Below are 20605 nucleotides of genomic sequence, written 5' to 3' on the forward strand. Positions count from 1 at the left end.
GATTTAATAGTTGGAAAGAAAAAAAGAAACTTTCATTAACTGAAACTCATGTAGTCTGAACTCCTTATTTTCCCTAAAACTACACATGTGGGATGAAGGCAAATCACAAGGAACCTAGGTGATATAATTCATCCATTCTTGGGATAAATTTATATTCCTCTGAATCTCCTACACAACTACGTGTAAAAAAATGTGTAGCAGAAATGACAACATAGAGTATTTAAAAAAATAATCAGGAAGGAATTTTGGGGGTTTAGAATAAGAACAGCCTGGGATTACACCTTTCATCCATTGTGGGAAGGAGAGTTTTGGTAGGAGTTACAGAGTTCTTAGCTGAAAACAATCAGAAGAATCACTTTACATTTGTATTTAATACTGAAGACCCATTCCTTGTTTAGTCAGAAAAAAAAAGCACTCAAAGGGAATAGCCAAAAATAAGCTTTAATGAGAAGTTTAGAAAGCTCTTTAACAACATTTTATGTCACATATGAGATGGAATGATAATGAAGGTTTTCTCTCTTTACCATCTATTAAACAGGTTCCATAGATGACCTTCTTCTCCATAGGTGCTACTTTCACTTTCATCTCCACACACAAACACACACCTTACTTTATAACAATAAATTAAAAAGGAGTTATTGCATCATCTCGAAGCATGTATTTCAGAGCCAGAGAACATCTGTTCTGAATTGGCCCAGGGCCCTGCAGATAAGAGGAACTCTGCTGCTTAGACACCAAAAACACTCTTATGGATGATCATTATAACACATGCCTGTCATTAATTTCTCTTATCTTAATATTGCTAACATTTCCATAACTATGTCAAATAAAGGTAGAGAGTGGGCATCCTTTCATGTATTTATTGGATAAGGTTTTAGCATACAGCCAATATTTATGATGATTGCATTTGCTTTTATATAGATACTTTTTTATTATACCATAAATGGTACTCTGTCAATACTTGGTAAGACATTTCATAAAAGATGAGTATTTTACTTTGTCAAAAGTTTGTTCTACATCACTGGAGATAATCATGAGATTCTGAATGATTTTAGTGTCATTTTGCCGATTGTTTTCCCAACATTTAACAATTCTTGCATCCATGGTACATCCATGGTACATCCAAAGTGGTCTTAATGAATTGTTACATTTTTGATAAATTGCTGTATTCTTTGACAGAGTTTTAGTTAAAACTTTTGAATTAATATTTTTATGGGTGTTGGTCTATAGTTCACCTTTCAAGAATTGTCCTCCACTGATTAAGGTATCAGATCTATATTTGTCTTATAAAAAGAATGTATATTTTTCTGCCTGTGAGGAGCCCCCAGGAGCTCTAATTTCCTTTCTCCTAAAGCAAAGTGAGTGGTGACTTAAAGCATCTAAACCATGTAGATTATACACATTGCAAGATATCCATCTCTTTATAAAATATTCTGCTGCTTCATGGGAACATTTATCAGTGCTATCCTTTAAACTACTTATATAAGAAAAAAAAAAAGCAAAAAAGTGTTTTGTGTTTTCCAGATGTGTCTTTAGATGTCTTTTTACTGAAGATCTAACTTTTTTTCTTTGGTAATTAGTCTCAGTTTCAGAAGGTAGGTGAGTTGGATTGCTTTTTGAGCTCCTTTGCTTTTTATATATTATTCATTTGCCTCTTGTAATTCCTGGTAGAAGAAGAATAGATTATCTTGTTGATGATGATAATGATGATGATGATGATGATATGATGATGATGATGATGATGATGATGATTTCCTTTCCTTCATATTTGAATGTCTCTCTCCTCTTTAAACTTGAATGTCTTACAGGATTTGGAATTCTAAAATTAGCCACTATGGATTTTTTGGAGTTTTCTGTTTTTTGTTTTTTGTTTTTTTTGCGAATTCCTGGAGGTAATCTTTAGAGTCTTTCAATTGACACTTTACTTTTGTGTTAGAAGTTCTGTGTAGTTTCCTTATATTATTACTTGCATGTTTTTAGGTTTTACGTGTTTTTGACTTCTCATATTCTTCTGAGACAATCAATCCTCAATTTGTCTCAGCACATTCTATTTTTTTAAGGTTAACCTGTTCTTGTTACGTAGTATATATTATTAATGATAATATATTGTATTATCATATATTATTATATGTTAATATATTCTATTCCCAATTATTTATTCTTTTTATGGGCCAGATTTTTTAAAATTCTGCTATTTTATTGCATTTCACACAAATAATTATTTTCACCATATTTATTACTTTTTTGAACTAATAAAAAAAATTCCCAATATTTTCTATTCACAATACATAGATAGGTTCCTTTGCCTCGAAGTGTTGGTTCATTCTTCTTTATCTTGTATTATTTAGTTATATGTATATATATATATATATATATATGTATATGTATATATACACATATATATGTATGTATGTGTGTGTATATATATGTATGTATGTATGTATGTATGTATGTATGTATGTATGTATGTATGCTTTTACTTTATGTGGAGACAATTTCTTACCTTTTGATTTATCTCCCTGTTCAAGGCCATCCATTAATTCTCTTATTCCTGAGAGCTTTCTTGATTTCACTCTTCCTATATTCTTCACTTTCCCACTTCACCTTTGACAGTTATTTTCCTGGGGGGCTGGACACTGATATTATCTCAGACTCGTCCCATTCTGGATAATTTATAGTTTGCCACTCTGAGTCTTTATGACTGACAAGATAGAAAAACTTCCTTATCTTGGATCACAGAGATCACAGTTAGTGTTGGAAGATGATGAATATCATTGTGGATAGCCAAAGTGAAATGAACACCTAGACCATGGGACTTGATAAGGAGGATAATTTTTATTTTATTCAATTTTCATAATGTTTACTTTCTATTTTACATATTTCATAACACACATATTTATTATTACATAAGTATATGAGTTTAATTCATAAATAAGTAAATATACACATATTGGGACTGTGTATTCTTTTTTTTTTCTTAAACTAACAGATGTGTATGATCATTAAAGTTTGGACAGCATTGTTATATAACATTCCATTAAAATATGTGGAAAATGTAGTGGAAAACTACTTAGAGTTGGAAGACCTGGAGTCTTATACTTGTGCAACCACTTGGTTTGGATGATCATGGGCTAAAAGCTGTATATACCCTCTCAAAGCCTGGTTTCCTACTATTGATTGAAAAGATTGCGCTTGAATTTTCTTCTCATCTGTGACACAGAAATGATTCTCGTACAATTTAATTCCACAGCGAATATATTCTGTCCCCAATTTCATTTAACTTTTTTTTCCTATTGACATTTCTATACCTTTGACTGCTATTCAGCAAGCATTGCTTCGCTTCTGTTGTTTCACATATATCTTTACATGTTTGATGTGGCATATACTTCTTGTTAGGGTATAATTTGAAATTAAAATGAGATTTTTTTTTAATTACTTTCTGTTCTGATCCTCTTACTGATAGTATGATTTTCATACTGCAAGTCATGGACTGCAGGGATATTGTATTAACCATTTGCTGGCCAGCATAAACCATAACCTATTTTGCTTGATGCACACTACATATTCTAAGCAATTCTGAGTTTACTTTAAGTTCCATCTAAATGCACAGAATAGTTCCATTTTTTTTTAATGGCACATATTATTTGATTCTGGTCATGTTATTGAGTATGTAAATGGCATACTGGAAAGAATGGTAGACTTGGAATCAAAAAGAAATGAATTAGAATCCTGCCTTATACATACCTACAAGATACATGACCTTGGGCAAGTAAATTAACTTCTCAATCTGTTATTTCCTTTGTGTAATGGGGATCATAATACTTCCTATCTTAAAGTGTTGTTCTGAGGATTAAATGATTTAATATACATAAAGTAGTTTGCAAAATTTAATGTTCTATATGAACGTGTTCCATTATTGTTGTTATTGTTGTTTTTGTTGCTATCACTGCTTTTATCCTTCCTAAATAGTATAACAGAAGAAAAAGTTTGGTTATAAGCAATAGATTTTATTTCTAAAACACAGCTTTTGACAGTTGTTGAAGTAACTTGAGAGTCTTCAAAGAGACACTAATTGTAACCTAATATAACATAAAATGAGAAATAGTAGAACCTATGTTTTAAAAAAAAGAGCTAATGATTCCTTGCTACCTCCCTGTATAAGCAGTACTCTAATTTTAATCATATATACATGTTTTTATCAGGCTGAATGTTATTTTTACATTTCTTTATATAAGTATATCAAATATGTAATCAAATTATGTTTTTAAATTGTCTAGAGGGAAATGAGTTATTCATACATAACTCTGCTTTTTCTTCAAATTGAGCTAAATTAGTTTAGCCATTATTCCAATTAGTTTAAACTTTAAGTTAAAACTCCAGGTCATTATGTCAAGCTTTCAGATGATTTTTGTTTTATGTCAAAAATTCAGTATAAAATTCATCAGTGATAAGAGAGAGAAAGGCTTGATTCTTGATTCTGCTAGGGCATTGACAGCTTATCACATAAATTATGTTCCATCTGCCACTTCATACAATGAATAAGTGAGCCCCCTCTTCACTTTCCTTTATGCACTATGCCTTAATTTGGGATGTTTTCTTTAGAATATGCACATTTTCTCAGTAATTCCAAAGGTTGGGCTTAAAATATCAAGTACTTTTTTTCTTTTGGAAAATACGTATTTTATTATTGAAAAAGCATACAATATTTTATAGTTGGTTACTTTAAGAGTAAAGTTAAATTTAGGCAAATGTACCTAACACTGTTTTTAAAGCAATGGATAGAGAGCTGCCTCTTTCCTACCCAAAATCACAAGTATGGTCAGAGAGTCACAGGTAGGAAAATAATATTCAGAAGCATCAGAATTTATCAAAGTTCTTTCTTCAAGAAGACAAAACTGCAATCCATCCAAAGATTCTCATCTATGGATTCTTGCCTGTATCTTCCTGTATATCCTTTGTAAAGTATTCATCATTGTACTGAAAGCCGTCTTTCATGGCTTTTAATATAATGTGGATACCCGTACAGCACTGTATACCAAGATAAGGTCAAATTGGGTACATAATTTTGACATAAAGGATGATATCAGAAGCAAATTAGAAGATCAAGGAATAGTTTACCTATACAATTTATGGAGAAGGGAAAAATTTATGACCAAACAATAAATAAAGAACATTATGAAATGCAAAGTGGATCATTTTGATTATATTGAATTAAAAGCTTTCATACAAACAAAGCCAATGCAACCAAGATTAGAAACAAAGCAGAAAGCTGAGAAACATTTTTTTTTTATTACAAGCAGGGAAAGATAAAGGCCTCTTTTATCAAACATATAGAAAATTAAGTCAAATTTATAAGAATACAAGTCATTTCCAGTTGATAAGTAGTCAAAGGATATGAAAAAGCGGTTTTCAGATGAAGAAATTAAAGCTACCTATACTCTTGAAATAGTGTTCCAAATCACTATTGTTTAGTGAAATGCAAATTAAACAATTCAGATGTACTACCTCATATCTGTAACATTGGCTAATAGGACCGAAAAGAAAATGACATATGTTGGAAGGATAGTGGGAAGAATGAGACATTAATGAATGGATAGTGGAGTTGTGAACTGATTCAATCATTATGTTGAGCAATTTGAAACTACACTCAAAGTACTATAAAAAACCATGCATACCATTTTACCTGGCTTTACCACTACTAAGTTCATATCCCAGAGGAGATAAAAAAAGAAGAAAAAAATTATGTATATGTAGAAAAATATTTATAGCAGCTGTTTTCTGGTGGCAAAGATTTGGAAATTGAGGGATGTACATCAATTGGGAAATGGCTGAACAAATTGTGCTATGTGATTGTGATGGAATACTATCATGCTATAAGAAATAATGATCAGAATGCTCTCAGAAAAATCTGGAAAGACTTGCATAATCTGATGCATAGTGAAATTTACTGTGTACAAAGTAACACCAATATTATAAGATGATCAGCTGTGAATAACTTATCTATTCTCAACAACACAGTAATCCAAGAAAACTTTGAAGGACTTATTATGAAAAATACTATTCATCCCCAGAGAAAGAACTGGTGGTATCTGAATACAGATGGAAGCTGTTTTTCTACTTTCTTTGTTTTTTTCTTGAGAGCTTTTTTTTTTTCTTTTTGGTCTGTTTTTCATGACATGACTAGTATGAGAAAGATTTATGTGACTGCACATGTATAACATATCAAATTGCTTGTATTCTCAATGAAATGAGTTTGGCAGGGAAGAAGGAAGAGAAGTTGAAACTCACAGTCTTACAAAATAATTTTATAAATTGTTTAAATATTAAAACGTTAAATAAGATAAAATACTAAATAAAAAAGAAAAAAACAAGTAATAAATATTATCTTTCTATGTCAGAATGTAAACAGTTTAACATTATTGAATCCTTTATGTTTTCTCTTTCTTGTTTACTTTTTTATGTTTCACTTTGCTTTTGTATTTGAAAATTACATTTTCTGCTCAGCTCTGATTTTTCATTAGGAAATGCTTGAAAATCCTCTATTTCATTGAATATCCATTTTCCCCACTAACAGATTTTATGCAGTAGGTGGGACCATGTTGTAATCTTAGCTCATTTGCCTTCTGGAACATCATATTCCAAGCCTTCTAATCCTTTTAGGTAGAAGCTGCTGAATCCTAGGTAATCCTGTCAATGGCTCCACGATATTTGAATTGTTTATTTCTGGCTGCTTGTAATAATTTCTCATTGGCCAAGAGCTCAGGAATTTAGCTATAATATTCCTGAGAGTTTTCATTTTCAGGAGGCAATCAGTAGATTCTTTTAAATCTTATATTTACCCTCTGGTTCTAGGATATCAGGGAAGTATTCCTTGAATTTTTTTAATATGTTTTCAGATTTTTGTTTTTAATCATGCTTGTCAGGTAGTCTAGTCCAATAGATCTTAGATTACTTCTCCTGGTTGTATTTTCCAGGTCAGTTGTTTTTCAAATGAGATATTTCAAATTTTGTCTTTTTTTTTTTATTCTTTTGACTTTGTTTTGTTTCTTGATATCTCCTGTAATCATTAGCTTCCACTTGTCCAATTCTAATTTTTTTGGAATTGTTTTATTCTGTGAAATTTGTACCACTTTTTCCATTTGGCCAATTCTACTTTTTTAAGGAATCTCTTTCTTCTAGGATTTTTTGTATATTTTTATCTTTTCCCATTTGGCCTATTCTGTTTTTCAGAATTCTTCTCTTCAATGGATTATTGTACCTTTTGAAGAACCATTTATTCCATTCTGTTTTTAAGGTGCTTTCTTCTTTCCTTACTCTTACTTCAGTCTCCATTTTTCTTCTATTTCTCATATTTTTTTAAATCCATTTTGAGCTTTTCTATGAGTTATTTTTTTGGGGAGCCTGAGACCAATTCACATTTTTCTTTGAGGCTTTGCCTATAGCTATTTTGACATTATTGTTTTCCTCTGACTGTGTTTTCATCTTTCTTGTCACCATAATAACTTTTTACAATCAGGTTCCTTTTTTTTTCTTTGATAATTTTCCAGATTATTTCTTGATTTTAACTTTATGTTAAATTTGGACTCAGCTCCTGGGGTGGAGGGGCCCTATCCAAAACTTCAGATTTTTTCTTCTGTTATTTTCAGAATTAGTTCTAAGGATCTGTAGTTTTTCTGTTCTTCTGAGTTGGTATGATGATTTAAAGGGAGGTGTGGTCATTGCTCTCTTGGCCTGTACTATACCTCTTCAGAAGTATTGTTTTCTGCCCTGAAACTTTGACTAGTGTTCCTGTTCTCTGCAACTGGGAGCTCTAATGTGCTAATGTTCCTCCTCCTTCTGGGACTGTGCAACAGAATATGGGCAATGCGACAATGTCTTGCATCCAGTGCCAGTAAGGGGTCTCTTGCAATCTTCTGGCTAGTTTTGCAGCTCACTTACCATCTATAAATTGAGAGTTCTGTCACAAGTTCAGTTGCTCCCAAGCCTTGCTGCTGGCCTGTCCCTTGGGACCTGTTCCTAGCTGTCTTGTATAGGGACCACAGCCCTTGCTACTTTCCACTGAGACTAAGGGCCTACCTGCTGGCTTGCACTGGGGCCCAACCTCATTAATAACATGAACTGGGGCACAGATTTTCACAAGTGGTTTGTGTCGAGCATTGGTGCCTTCTTGCTGACTTGGATTTGGGCTCTGTCCTTGCTGCCAGTTTGTTCTTGGCTGACAGCCTCACTGCTTGGTTACTTGCTGCAGCATATGCTCAACTATTCTCCATTCTTATCCAAATGAGACAGTCCTTTTCTCCTGACATTCTGAGTTGTCTTCGCTGAAATATTGTTTCACCCCATACTTTTGTTGGTTTTGCTGCTCTAGACTTCCTTTTGAGGAGTTGTGTTTTTTAAGTTTTTTGGAGTGGAATTTTGGAGAAGTCAGGTGAGTCCCTACCTTTACTCTGTCATCTTGACTCTGACTAATTTCTACTTGTTATGAAAACTTTCCTTATTTCAAGCCTAGGTGTATCTCTGTTGTCAGGCCAAACCAAACCAACCCCCCCCCAAAAAAAAAAAAAAAAGAAAGGGAAAAAAAAGATTAGTTCCTCCTCCATGTGACTTAGCAGCCATCTCTCAGAACTAAAAATTCCCTACTCTAACTGGCCCAATACTCCTGCATTCTTTCATGGTTCTGTTTCTTGTGAGCTTTCATTCTCTCATTCCAGGTTGGAGGAAAACAGAGAAAAACAAGGCAAAGGAGAACAAAATACTTCCCAGAAGCTTAGGATTCCAATACAGATCTATATAAACGTCTGTTTTTATCTTTTTCCTATCTTTCCTAGTTATGCACACAGGAAAAAAAATATAGGCCATCTTTTCTCTTAGTTTCTTATTCTCCTTTTTGATTCAAGAAACCAAATAATAAATCCATAAATCCCTATATAGCCATAAAGGAGCAATGGTAGAATTTAGCTCTCTCTTTCTACTCACTATCTGCTTTAATATACACAGTCCCTTGTTTACTTACTTCACATTAGGACTTTGTATATGGCTGCATATTTGAATTCTTATTGCTTATCTTTTTTTTTAATATGGATTTATGTTTCGCATATAGTATGACTTTTCAACTTTTCAATATACTTACCCCATATATATATATATGTATGTATATGTGTGCGTGTGTGTGTGTGTGTGTGTGTGTGTGTGTGTGTGTGTACATACATATAGGTATAAAAGTATACTTCCTTAGCCTTGCTGTCTAATTTCCTTCCCCCATCTTATATCATAGGTGCTTCAGAAATATTTGTTACTTGCAGTAGTTGAGCTTGTTTCAACTTATTTTCACAGAAAAAGAATACTTTGTGGAAAAGGGAACTAGCACAGAAGTGAGTATTCCATTTATACAGAATTCACTTCCATTAACAACTTTCTTGACCTGTCTAGGACAAGGTTCCCTTGCAGGTTAAATTACAAGGTACAGAGTTTCCTTTTGGCTACATCAACAGTTTAGATTGTAATGTGTAGCAGTGTGGAGAGTCCAACAGCAGAGCAGATAGTAAGATCTGATGACCTTCCATCTTAACTAAAAGACTGTAATGATGCCACATTCAAGAACTGTGAGCACCCACATCTACTCTTAAGGATGAAGTGTCCTGGAGGGAACAAGTCTGCTACTGTAGAGAAGCAGAGAGTGGTCGTCATGGTATGATGTGAACATGAATAGAATAATAACTAATGTTTATATGGTATTTTAAAATTCATGAAACTTTTTTTTTCTTTCTTATGAAGCTCCGAGGGGCAAGTAATATTTCTTTTCCCCTTTTGCAGATGAAGAAATAGAGGTTAAGTGTGATGAAATCAGCTACCCATTGTCTCGCAGCCAGTATTCATCAGGACTCTTGATTCAAAGGCCCTTTCCATTATAATATTCTGTGGCTTATGAAATTTGAGACAAGCTGTGGAGCTGCAGCTCTGAGATTTTAAAGAAACCACCCTTTTAACATGATGGGTTATAGTGAATAGTACCTCCTAACCACCTAAACATGAGTTTTCCCAAAGACCTTCAATTCTGCTTAAAAAAGATGATAAGCTTCATTTTTTATGTCATACTCACACATGAAATTATGTATTAGCACACAAGCAAAACTTCACTTTGATTAATGCCTTCAAACCACCAATTAGCTGTTATCCAAACTAATTATGTAGATCCTTGCATGATAAGTTCTGTTTATGAATTTGCACTATGAAATGTAATTGTGGTTGCTAAAGCTTGAAATAAATAGGGATGTGATTTTTTTTTCTAAAAGAGTGTATAGAGTTGAAAATGAAAACAATCTGAGGAGAGGCCAGGCAAAGAAGGATTAATGCAGTGTGAAGGGCTTTTGTACAGGACTTAAACTTTATGATTTGTAACATAAGAAAGTGGATTCATTAAGCATTAAAATGCACAACCTTAGATTTATGTAAACTGAAACCTGAACTGTCAGAGAATGAATTAGAAATAGGTCACTAAAATGTGCAAAGAGTGTATCTAGCTTACAAGTTCAATCTTTTCTTTGCTTAAGAGAAGATCTTACTGTGAGAAAAACTGATGGGAATTCCATACTCTCTCTTCTGAATTATTGTCCATAGAGCCCCCAGAAGGACATGGCCCAGAGTGGACTAGCCCATAGCAATCTGTTATGCTTCTATCCAATAAGCTCAGATTAAAGTTGGAATACAGTCAAAGAAAAGGGGGAACAATGTCAGAAAACCAAGCAGTAAACATAGTTAAGTACCTATTATGAGTCTGGAATTATGTTACACATTAGAGATACATGGAAAGAAAGAAAGAAAGAAAGAAAGAAAGAAAGAAAGAAAGAAAGAAAGAAAGAAAGAAAGAAAGAAAGAAAGAAAGAAAGAAAGAAAGAAAGAAAGAAAGAAAGATAAAAGAAAGAAAGAGCCTCTGACTCAAGATGTTTACTTTCTTTTTGGGAAATTGCTTGAGGACTGGGTAAAAAGGCCTGGATTATGAATAATCAAGTAAACTTTGAATTAGACCAATGCCAGAGGCAAAAGTTGAAGCCAGGTTCTAAGATAGTACCTGAGACCAACCTGAAGGATATTGTAATTCAAAAAAGAATCTCTAGTTAAATAAAGTTAAAAATAGTATCATCAGCTTTAAGTTAGAAATGACTTTAGATGACGCCTACTACAATTCTGTTTAACAGAAAAGAAACAGGTTTAAAGAAGTAAAGTGATTTACTCATGGTCCCCTATATGGTATACAGGAAGCTTTTGAAGTCAGATATTCTTGATATGAAGTCCAGGCATCTCTCCACTATTCTACTTCACTATTTATTATCTGGGTTGTGTCAAGGGTTTCCATGGTAGTTACTCCCCCCTATATTGTATCAAAAAGACTCACAGATACATTAGAGTGTTGGGGTAGGTTATCTTCATTTCGAAGTCTGATGATAGTACTACTTCCTTTGGTGTGACTGCAGCAGGGATAAGGAATGTAAGGGAAACAATCTGTATGATAAGAGAGCTGATGACCATTCCACACAAATACCAGGTATATAAACTGGGGCTTTTTAGGAATAAAAGAGATTGTTTAAAAGGAAAATAACTACCTCTGATCATCTGAAAAGTTGTCATGTAGAAAGAGAATCAGACTTTCTTCATATTGGTCCTATCTGCAAAATGATTGTGAGTCACATAACAAGCAGACTTAAACTTAATATCAGGGTAAAATAAACGTTCCCAAATAACAAACTAGTACAACAATTGGAATGGTCTTCATTGGGCATTGTTAAATTTATTTTTACTAGAAGGTGCCAAAAACAGATTAGGTAATAACTTAATTGTATTGTGGTAGAGGGGAATCTTGGTCAGAGAGTCGTTGGACCAGAAATCCCTTGGTGTTCCTTACAATTATCAGTTTCTGTGATTCCTCTAATTGCCTAAGAGTATGTTCTGTCAGATTCTTTATTTAGAGGACAAGTAAGGGTATTGCAATTGAGATTTTAACAAATCTGTTTCAACATTCTTCTTCCTTTCTTCACATACTTATCCTTCCTTATCTCCAAGTCTAATACATTTATCTTTTTTTCTTGACTCTAGCCCTTGCTGAACTCTCTGTGTTCCTTCTCCCTCAATTATTCTATCCCCAATATCTCTATTTCAGCTATATCCATCTTCTTTCCCTATAAACACACATTTACTGTCTTGAAAAATACTCTATTTGATTCTTTGCCTCCTTCTAGTTGCTGTCATTTTTCTTCCTTTCCTGCATTAGCAAACAGCCTAAGTGAGTGATCTATACTGAGAGATTAATTGACTTGCCTGCAGTATGTGTTACCAATCCAGGATGTGTTAGTGGTAGCATTAAACCCAAGTCATTCTAATTCCAATGTCGTTTCTGTAATCTGGTATAATTTTATATCTATGGAGGCATATCATTATTCCTTTGTATATGTAAAAGTGTTTCTTGCTGATTTACTTCAGGTCTCCTCTCAATTAGAATGGGATTTTTGCCTGTTACTTGGCTTCAGATGCTCAAAAGTTCTAATACAATGTATTATTCTATCATCCAACCTCTTGATCAAAGTTAAGCATTCTCTCTGCCTCTCCAAAACTTGTGCCTTGGTTTTCATTGAATCATTTCTTCTTTTTTGTTTGTTTGTTTATGTATAATGCATAATTAATTTATGATATTAATAAGGATAATAGATGCTCATTCCTCCAGTCCTTTCACTTCTTCTGAGAAGAAAACCAACTTGAACTGCAACCATATGAAGTTCTTATGATTACCCGGCATTTTCTGCTAAGCCCTTTCAATTCCCCTTCCTTTCTTTCTCTATTTGCTCCTAAAATCTTGTTCTAAAAAGTTTTTCTGGAAATCCTCTTTATTTTTTACTTTGGCTAAATAATGGCAAGCTTCTTATTTGCTCCTTTTGGCTTTTATTCACTGAAGGATTCTGAGTAATGTTTTATTTGTTTATGGCTTTTCTTCCTGGCTTTCATTTTTATTCACCTACCATGTTCAAATGCCTCTGATTCACAATTAGCAATTGCGTGCCAAAGCTCCATGCAAACAGAAGTTGCCCACATCTGTTTGCTGAAGATCCAATTACCAGCCACATTGCACAAACTTCCTATCTCTTACTCCCTTAGATTTTAGATATTTTCCTCCACTGTCTTATTTTTACCCACTGTACCCTAAAATTAATCTGATGCTTCACCAAAACTTCTTTCCTCCAAGAGTGCTTTACACATATATAAGAAATTAAGAGAAAGTTTTACCTTTTTGGTCAAGGAATGAGAACAATTTTCAAAAGGAGATTAGCTGTGAATGGTAGCATAAAAATATTTTCCAATTCATAAACCAAAGACTTAGTCCTGCAAAGGAGTCTAGACTAAGTCATCCAAAGGGGTACCACTACCACGGGCATGAGAGCATTTTACAGGTGAGAAAATCAAGAGATATACATATTAAATGATGTACCATATGTAACAATTAGTAAGTGGCAAATTTGAGATTCAGTTGTAGATCCTTTGTTTCTAAAGTTAGTACTTTGGTCTTCTGCATAACCCTGCTTCCTAATGAGTAAAAAAAAAAAAGAATAATAAGAAAAATGGAAAGTCAATGATGGAGGGCCTGTGATAGTATAGGAGCACACACACACACACACACAAAACACTTTTTGGAGAGCTCTGAATTGGTTCATATATTTTGGGAAGGAATTGGAATTATGAGAAAAAAAATTTAAATCTGCATCCTTTGACATAGTGATACTTGGGCATAAGTCCTAACGAAGTCAAACAAAGAAACAAAAATTGAATATATAACAAAATACTCACAGTAACAGTTTTTGATTGTAAAGAACAAGAAACAAAGTGGGTTCCCATCAAATGAAGAATGGCTGAATAAAATGTGATATTTAATGTAACAGAATAGCTTTTTGCTATGAAAAAAAAATAACCAACATGTAGAATTCATAGGAAGTGTAAGGAACATGAGAAATCCATATGGGAAGATAACAATGTACATGACTACAACCTTGTAGGGGAAAAAAAAGGAAAAAAAAACCATGAAACAGAAGTTGAAATAAATTTTTAAAAAGTTGTTTATGCTTCCAAAGAACAAATAATTAAATACTTCTTCTTCCTTTCAGCAGAGACATGGGAGACAGAAGAAAGAATATTCATATAGTGTGAAACATATACCCTCTATCAGTTGTTTTGGTTTAGGTATTTTTTCTTCCTTAAAAAGAAGAGTTTAGTTTTAAGTTTTACAGGTTGTGGTAAGTGTAGAGGCATGGGAAAATAATTTTAATATTTTGACTGTAACATAAAAACAAAAGGCAGAAATAAGCCATTTTAAATCATCTGACAATTTTTTACTTTATTTATATGGTTTCCTTCACCTGCAATATTTTCCTTCTGAGTTCTTCTGGAAAACTTTTTTTTTTAAACTTTTCAAAGCTTGACTTTTATAATTCCAATCTTCCTTGCTCCATAATAATGCCTTCCCTGATTTCCCCAAAGAAAAGGGATCCTTTCCTGCTTTGGAAACTTGTAGTGCTTTATTTATATCACTTATTTTTCAGCTTCCTAATGTAATCTTGTACTTTAATTATGAATGTAGATGTCTCATATTGTATATTTGGTTATTCGAAGACTGAGACAATGTCTTATTATTTTCTTTTAATTTTGTATCTCCCCACAACTCCAAGCATCGTATCTTGCACATAGTAGGTGGACAATTTAAAATATCATGGAATGAAGGAGTGAATAAATTAGTTATTATTAATACTGTGGAAGAGTTTTGAAAAGTCAGAGATGCAGCACAGTTTAATGGGTAGCTTGATAAATATGGTTTTGATCTGGTTTTAAATATACACAATAGTCATGTGATCATGAGGAAGTAATTATTCTTTCTGAGACTGTTGTCTTATTTGCAGAATAGAGATTATAATACCCAGAGTACAAAGCTCAAACTTATAAAGTTCAAAAAAAGTTATTTCCCTAAAGAAAATGTAAAAGTATATAAATATGTTATTATATGTATCATACGACATTTAAATAATGTATATTGTATTAAATACCATATATATGTACATATATATATATATATATATATATATATATTTAAACTACTGATGAATAGCAGGACAGGAAATACCACAGGAAAACAGAGAGATCAAAGGAGTCTTTAGGTTATTATGTGGAAAAAAAACCTATAATTAAATAAAGATAACTTTATGTAACATTAATATTTCTATAATATGTTACTTTCTTCAACTGAAGGACCCTTCATACTATGCAAAGAGTCTTCCTATATAAATGAAGCATTGACCTTAACCAGAAATCTCTACAAAATAAAATGACAACATTTTCTGAGGTAGTAGCTCCTGTGAATTTTCTCTTCTTGGAAGCTCAAAATGTGAATAATTTCCTTTTATATTACAGAGAACCCTAAGTTTAAAAAAATTGGTGACAACTGACTTATTTACTCTGAATTCTATGATTGAAAGGATATTTGATTTTTTTTTCATTCAATACTTCCAAAGGAAAGATTGAACTTTTTAATCCTTTAAAACCTACACAAAGATATTTGGAAAATTTAGATACAGTGCCTAATTATTTTTATAAACTATAATTCTGTACAATTTAGTCCTTCTTCTGATCATATTTTGCAAAACTTTCCTTTTTTTTTCTATAAGGCAATTGGGGTTAAGTTACTTGCCCAGGGTCACACAGCTAGTAAGTGTCAAGTGTTTGGTCTGAGGTCAGATTTGAACTCAGGTCCTCCTGACTTCAGGGCTGGTGCTCTATCCACTGAGACACCCACCTGCCCCATTAAACTTTCAAATGCTCAAGACAACATGTATAAACAACGGAGTGGGGGTATAAGGTGAGAGGATTTAAATGTAACTCTTAATCATAGAAAAGCCTAACCCTATGCCTTGCTGTTACAAATGAGGATATTGAGATGATGAAAGGTTAAGAAAACCTTCTGAAGGTTAAACTGTGCATGATATAAGTGTTAAAGTTGATGTAAGCAGCAGAAATAAGATTTGAGCCTACATGATCTAATCCCAATTCAGGGCAAATTATTTCCAATTCTAACTTTGGGATTCTGTGATACTTACCAATAAGTAAAGCTAATTTTCCTAGGTCAAACCACAAGTAAGATCTGAAGCAGTGTGTTTTGTAGAAGGATGACTGACTGGAAAACAGAAGACTTAGGTTTTAGTTCTGGGTCTGATATGAAATGACCATGTGAGAAGTTACACATTTTTCCAAGCTTGAATCTCATCATTAATATGGCGGGAATACTAGCTAAGTTTTTCTGAAGGTGTGTTAGTATAACAAATGGCATATTTGTATAAATAAGCGTTATTTATATTATTGGCACAAACACAACCCATTTGATAGAAAAAAATCTGAGGACAAGTTGCTATGCTGCTATTTTTCTTTTATGTTTAATGTTCCTCAGATGATGGAACTTGTGAGTAAAATAATTTTTATTCTCATTTTATTCTTAATATTTGTATTGGAATTAGGTAAAACCATATGGGGATGAGTCTCTATCCTGATATTATTCTTTTATAATTAACTCTTTTTGACTATTGCATAGGTCAATAAAATAAAATGTTTTTTTTTGTTTCATGAAAGTATTAAGATACAAGCTTAACCTTACTAAACACATGATATTTGAAATGAGAACATTTTTTTATTTGTAATTCTGTAGATAAGTTTTGAAATGTCTATTTAACCATGTCAGTAGCAAATCACTCATCAGGAAGCACACATGATTTTTCTCCCTGGAGATTTCCCAGTAATACATGTGAGCCTGGGAAAAAATGTTTCTATTACTCTGAGAAAATATTATCATTTGCCTCTGTTCAGGATCAGTATGTTTAACAAATTAATCTGTCTACCTATCTTCCTTTTCATAAGTGATGATGAAAATCAGCCTTATTAATTAAATATGGTATTTAAAAGTAATTCTATTGTAAAATTTAGATCTATAGTATTACACATATATCCTGATTAAGTGACAATTCTTTGCAGCTCATTAATTATCTTAAGACAGCATGGGAAAGAAAGATGTAAAATAACTTAATCTAGGGAGAAAGTTTCCCTGGAACTGTTTAATAAGGGACAAAATATGCAAAAGAACTGAACACACATGCACACACACATGCATACACACACACACACACACACACAATATTGGTAGGGGAAAATATATCTCTCATTCTGTTTTTGTACTCTGTGTCCTGAACCTCAATAAGTTTCTCTTATATGTTCTAAAAGTCAAGTTCAAAAAATGAAACATTCCTTAAAATTTGTAAAATTATCCAACATATACTAAAAAGTTATTTTGGAAGTAATTTATCATGGATAATAATCATAATGGTTACAAATCTTTCAAGAAATTGTTTCAGGTCGTGTCAGATGATAAAACTTTCAGCCATTTTAGAGGCCTAATCTAGTCCAACCCTCTCATTCTATAGACTAAGAAACTGAGTCTAAAATAGGAAAAGTATTTTCCCTAAGTTCCCACCAGTTATAACACTATGGAGGCAAGACATTTATTCAATTTTTTTATTCAACTTTTATTCAACGTTTAGGTGGTACAGTAGACAACTGGGCTCAAAGTCAGGAAGACTTGAGTCAGTGCTATCTATCTTTAAACACTTATTAGTTGTGTGACCTTGGGTAAGTCACTTAATTTACCTTTGCCTCTGTTTTCTTACTTGTAAAATGGAGGTAATAACAGCACTTACCTCACAGGGTTGTTATGAAATTTTTATGAGAAAATGCAGTCAACCTTCAACTTTTGTGGGGGTAATGTTGCTAGAATAATAAAAAAAACACATGAATATTGATACATAGAATCTATCAGAAATAAGTGGTTAGTTCCTACAACCACAAAAAAATTATAATCTCTCATGAGAGACTGCCAAAAGTACTCTTTTCTGCATATAATTCTTTATAACAAAACATTAATTCTGTTAATAAGTACATTTTTTCTAACAGAGCAACCATGGAATAATACATAAAATTCAGTACACAAAATAAAATTGGTAATATGTAAGACATTTTTCACTAATAATTTCATAGAACCCTGTAACCTTTTGTGCTCGCATATCAATAAAAATGGAAAAAATGATTTCAGACAATATTCACTTTTCACAACATATGAAATCTCTAGTACCATAAATTCTGTACAGCAAAATTCTTAAAACGAAAACTTTTTTTAAGCTGAATCTTACCTTCCACTACTTCAGATGGCTATGTGAAGATGTTATAATGTATATAATACTGCTGTAAACTTCTCTACAATGATGGCTCTCTGGAAACCAAGGAAGAAGTTACCGGGACTTTAGTTCCTTCTGCTAGAAGATGCTTAGACTGGGAAAAATATGGTCATCCGTGAATGACTATCACAACAGTCAGAAACTGATATAAATCTGTGATGAATTACTTCTTTTATTGATTGCCTAGGCTTAAGAAAGTGTCAATTATGCACATTAAACTAAAAGTATGTGTATACATTTTTTCACTGTGAGAACAGGTTGTTAAACATTGCAGCATACTCCTACTTTAGAGTTGTTACTCCTTCATTTTCTTTTTTCACTTTTTTTAAAGTAAAAGAAAAATAAAAGATTCTTTGCCCCCAGAAAAGAGCTGTTATAAATATTTTTGTACATATAGGTCCCTTTCCTTTTTTATCTCTTTTGGGATACAGACCTAATAGTGGTATTTCTAGGTCAAAGGCTATGCAGGATTTTATAGCTTTTGGGCATAGTTCCAAATTGCTCTACAGAATGGTTGAATCACTTCACAACTCCAGCAACAATGCATTAATGTCTCATTTTTCCTGCATCCTCTATAATATTTGTCATTTGCCTTTCTGTCCTATTAGCCAATCTAACAGGTATGAGGTAGGACCTCAGAATTGTTTTAATTTGAATTTCTCCAATCAATAGTAAATTAGAGTAGCTTTTTTTTTAAATATGGCTATAGATAGCTTTGATTACCTCATCTGAAAACTGCTCATATCTTTTTTTTTTCATTTACCATTTGGAGAGTGACTCTTACTTTCATAATTTGGCTTCGTTCTCTATACATTTGAGAAATGAGGCATTTATCAAAAAAAACTGCTTCAAAATATTTTTCACAGTTACTATCACTAACTGTATTTCCCTCCATCCTATTTGCTCCCCCTGTTTTTTCTATTCTCTCTCTCCATTAACCATGTCCTCCTCAAAAGTGTTTTGCTTCTGACTACCCCCTCCCCAATCTGCCTTCCCTTCTATCAGCTCCCCCTCTCCTATCCCCTTCTCCTATTACTTTCCTATAGGGTAAGACAAATTTATATAACCAATTGAGATATCTATCTAACTATCTATCTATCTATCTATCTATCTATCTATCTATCTATCTATAGATAGATAGATATGTATATACATATATATATGTATATATGTGTGTGTGTGTGTATTATTCTCTCTTTGAGCCAATTCTTATGAGAATAAGGTTTACTTACTCCCCCTTCCACTCCCTTCTTCCCCACCACTGTAAAAACTTGTTCTTACCTCTTTTATGTGAGATAATTTATCCCATTCTACATCTCCCTTTCCCTTTCTCCCAGTACAATTCTTTTTCACATGTAAATTTTATTTTTTTGGAAATCATCCGTTCATATTCAACTCATCCCTATGTCTTCTGTATCAATTCAGCATTTGTTTAGAATACTATTGAAGAGGAATTTTGAGATGTTTGGGGAAGAAGTCAGGTGTGTCCCTGCCCTTACTCAACCATTTTGGCTCCACCATCCCTATTCTTTCATTTTCTTATTTTTTTTTTGACCTACAACATTTTATTTAAAAAAAAAATAACACCTTCAGAATAGTTTCAAATGTATTAACATTTCCAAAAATATCAAAAAGTACAATATAAAACACCTCATTAAATGCAAACTTTCTTTTTGTGATGCATTTCATCAATGTTTTGCATCAATCTTGATGCAAAAAAGAACTTTATGTTGCATCCTGGAATGTAGAAATTACATACACTGAAACAGGTTGACTAACACCAATTAACTGCTTAAACTCTAGCAGAAGGAAATTTTTTCCCCTTAACAAAATTGATCATTTTTTATGTTTGTTAAAAGTTGATACTCAAGAATTTCAACATTGTATAGCAAATGCAAATTTCTATTTTAACAAGAAAACTTCAGGATGAATAATTTTATGGAAACATTAAAACAAGAAGCTTGAGAAATCAAAACCAGTACTATTGCTCGATATACTTAACATAAACATTCAGTAAGGGATTTCAGAATAAAACATCACCTACGTTACCTTTGCAGAATCATTTCCAAGACTAATTCAATAGGAAAACAAAAAAAAATTTTCTCCCATTTCAAATTTTTTTCCACAAAAGATTATGATAGCAAACTTGTATTCAGGTTTTGGCTATTACTTTTTTAAAATCATCAATCAAGCTAGACCACCCTGTTTAAATCCCATTTTTCTTGGATTGATTATAAGCTTTGTATGTATGAAAATGATTTGAAATGGGTCCCTGGTCTCTATTAGAAGCAGAAATGCCCTAA

Source organism: Phascolarctos cinereus, unplaced genomic scaffold, assembly GCF_003287225.1.
Source record: "Phascolarctos cinereus isolate Bilbo 61053 unplaced genomic scaffold, phaCin_HiC Scaffold_7;HRSCAF=346, whole genome shotgun sequence".
NCBI lineage: Eukaryota > Metazoa > Chordata > Mammalia > Diprotodontia > Phascolarctidae > Phascolarctos > Phascolarctos cinereus.